The sequence below is a fragment of the Mizuhopecten yessoensis genome, unplaced genomic scaffold, assembly GCF_002113885.1.
Source record: "Mizuhopecten yessoensis strain PY_sf001 unplaced genomic scaffold, ASM211388v2 scaffold1375, whole genome shotgun sequence".
NCBI lineage: Eukaryota > Metazoa > Mollusca > Bivalvia > Pectinida > Pectinidae > Mizuhopecten > Mizuhopecten yessoensis.
Window position 1 is genome coordinate 281,433 of NW_018404015.1, and position 3,972 is coordinate 285,404.

The window sequence follows — 3,972 nt, forward strand, 5'->3', positions numbered from 1 at the left end:
TATATGAGCAATTTACGGCACGTTATAGCATTCCCAATAAATATAAATTATGGAGCATTAATATTTATCAGCATAAATATTAAGTTTAGCAATAGCTTATATATTGTATTTGACCAATAGCTTACCCTGTATGTGGTACCGGGGATCCACTAGTATAATCTGCCAGGTATGTATATTTCGTAAGTATGTATATATGGCGATGTTGCCTCTACCAGGAGCAGATAGGAAGTGAATGGAAAAGAAAGGACAGAGAAGCAAATAAAACATTGAAGCGGGAAATATCACGCAATGCGACAGGTGTCAGAGGTCAGTTTGTCACTGGTCAAACAGGTATACAACATTCGCAGGGAACCCAAACACCACAAATATATGCTTGTAATTTGCTGGGAAATGGCTTAATATAAGTTAGATAACTTGTGCTCAATCCATTTGCTTGGCAATGAAATATGTTTAAACTAAACTACTTATACATCTGTGAATCATATTCCGTTTATGTTTCCTTATCATTTTTTTCTAGTTTATTTTTCTTTCATTTTTCTTTCGTTTGCTTTCTTCCTAGCATTAGCCCTAATTATTTTTTTCTTACTGTCTTTCCTATCCCATTTCTCCTTTCTTTCTCTCTTTCCTTCTTTCTTCATGTCTGTCGGGTTTTCTTACCCCCTTACATTCTTTTTCTTTTTAGCTTTTCTTTCTTTCTTCCTAAATTCTTTACTAATCCTACTTCTGACATAAGTATGCTGTTTCTTCCGTCCAATGACGTCTGTTTGTCCGTCCTTCCATTCCATCCGAACCATCACACTCACGCCTTGTCATATACTGGTGATACCGGCTTTTCATTCAAATTCATGAGATCACGTGATCAGTTAATCTGTCAATCTAAATGCATACTTTTGGTGTGCTGGCTATTACACAGTGACAGAAGCGATTAGAGTATCGGTGAGTGGACGGTTGGTCGCCGGGAACACAGGGGCATGTGAATTAGATTGGAGCATCGGGAAATGAAAGGCTAGTCTCAGGGAACACAGGGGCGTGAGAATTAGATTGGAGTGTGGGGGAATGGAACGGTGGTCGCAGGTAACACAGGGGTTTTAGAATTAGATAAGAGTATCGGGATATTGAAGAGTGGTCGCAGGGAACACAGTGGCCTGATAATTAGATTTAAAATATCGGGAATGGAGGGGTGGTCACAGGGCACAAAAGGACCTGAGAATTATATAAGAATGTCGAAAATGGGAAGTCGGTTGCAAAGAAAACAGGGGCCAGATAATTAGCTAACATTATCTGGGAATGGAATGGTCGTTTGCTGGGAACACAGGGGCCTGAAGACTGGATTAGGTATCGGAGAATGGAAGGGTGGTCACATGAAGCAGAGGAGCCTGCGAATTAGATTAAAGTATCGGAAAATGGAAGAGTGGTTGGCGGGAACACAGGGGACCGAGGACAAGATTGGAGTAATGGGTAATGCAAGTATGGTTGCAGGGAACACAGGGGCATGTGAATTACCACGCTATGTTGAATGATCACAAGGAACACAGGGGCAATTTTCAATAACACAACAAAAAGCTGAAATGGTCAAAAGCCTGGATATTTACCGATTGTATTGAGAATTGAAGTTGGACACAATAATCACAAGGGCCTGGTAATTAGATGTAAGTATCAGTGAATAAAGGGGTGGTCTCAGGGAACACAGGGGCCTGATAATTAGATTGGAGTATTGGGAAATGGAGGGATGGTCGCAGGGAACACAGAGGCCTGAGAACTACGTTTCAATATCGGGGAATAGAGGGATAGTTGCAGGGAACATGGGGGCCTGAGAACTAGATTGGAGTATCGGGGAAAAGGAAGTTAGTCGCCGGGAGCACAGGGACATGAGAATTTAATTGGAGTACGTAGGAATACAAGGTTGGTCGGCGGAAAGACAGAGGTATGGGGTTGAAGTATCGGGGAATGTAAGGATAGACCGGTCGCAAGGATCACAAGGATCTGAAAATAAGTACGCTGTGTTGAACAATCATAAGTAACACAGGGGCAAGTTAATAACGCAATAAAAAGGTGGGATGGTCAATGTGAGAATTGAAGTGGCGCGCAAGAAGCACAGAGGCATGAGAATAAAAGTATTGTAATAAGACGATGGCTACAGGGACATGGGTATCGACATATAATGTATGATTGTATGTTTTAAGTGCTGGGTAAAGTAAGAGTTGGTTCAGAGGGCTCAGGGACCTGAACATTGAATAGCAGAGACACACAAACCTAAATCACAATATCTAAAATATCAGACTTTAGAACAAGTCATAGTACCACACATTTTCCGCTTTGTTTAATTGATATTCCGGAAGGATCTGGCCCGACTGGCGCTGATTGGTCAATTACACAATCGTTTAATTGGCTAGTCTGTCAGGAATACTTCGTTGTTTATATTCGGAGAGGTGTTCGCGATTAGCTCTTAGTGATAATTTTGGAAGCACACAGTTCGGTGGGGGCATTGAAATCGATTTGTAAACGTTTAATTTAAAAATGAATGGCATTTTATCTAATTAACATGTTGCGGGTCCCTGCTTTTATCTGTGATGTGAGTATAGAGTTAAGAAACACATCAAACTTCTGCTTAAAATATCTTTAATTTCAAAGGTCATTACGAAAACAATAAAAAAAATCAAGATTTTACATTCATAAAAATCATGTTCTTGAACTAGGAAATGATTTTCCTCTTTGAACCATTTAGTTATTTCAGATACTTGTTTTGTCCTGCCTACCTACAATTTAAGGAGCTGTCGTAGTCTCTGCGAGATTACCTGAACGCTAAGCTGTTTCCCAGAGTCAAGACAGTGTTTGAGAATGTGGCACATTGCACCTCTGTAATATTAATTCAGCTTTTTTAGTTTCGTATTTTTTGTTCCGAATGGAAAAAAAACAAGAGTTTCCGAAGACGTTACGGTACTTTAGATGAAGGATGATTACTTGCTGCGGTTACCTGCTGCAGTTCAAGTATTACGCTTTTATTGAAGAAAATGCGGAGTAAAACAGGTAAAAGTGTTTATAATTATATATATGGAAGTGAAAGCATTAAGTAATTGAAGATATTCTCTTATTTTGTTGCATTTATTTGAAAACGAAAGTAGAACACTTTACTTATATAAATCTGTTTATCATCAAAGATAAGTATTACACTTGTATTTACTATCACAGACAGGTATTACGCTTGTATTTAGTATCACAGACAGATATTACACATGTATTTACTATCAGACAGGTGTTACACTTGAATTTACTATCACAGACAGGTATTACACATGTGAGTACTTTGTACTTTAACACACATCTACAGTAGGCAAGTTTACTTCGCTGTACTAAAATACACCTAGCAATAAAACATGCTAATAGCAGTTACAAGAACTAATGGTTTATACACTGTAAACTACTTGTTTTACATCACTGTTTGTTTATATTCTGTATACTATTTGTATCTTTATAAGGATTAAGTCCTGTACATGGCCTGGCGAGGTATATGAGATATAAATCCATGGGTCTTGAGACATAATGAGTTATACAAGAGGCCCATGGGCCTTAACAGTCACCTGAGTCAATAGTATTTATTTTTGTTGTTAAAATATGTAACAATTTGAGTTGTTGAATAGTTAAGTATAATGTTAACTTAACTTTGTCAGGACCATGAGCTGATCATTCCTAGACGGATTTTAAGTGAGATCGGCCTATTAGAACTTGTTTTTAAGTTTGAAATAGGTATTTACAAAATAGCGGCCATGGCAGCCAAATTGTATTTCTGATTGACCCGAAAAATAACAACACTTTGTCAGGACCATGAGTCGATCATTCCTACCAACTTTCAGTTCAATCGCCCCAGCAGAACTTTACTTTAAGTTTGAAATAGTTTTTTAAGATGGCGGCCATGGTGGCCATATTGGATTTCTGATTGACCTGAAAAATAACAACACTTTGTCAGGACCATGA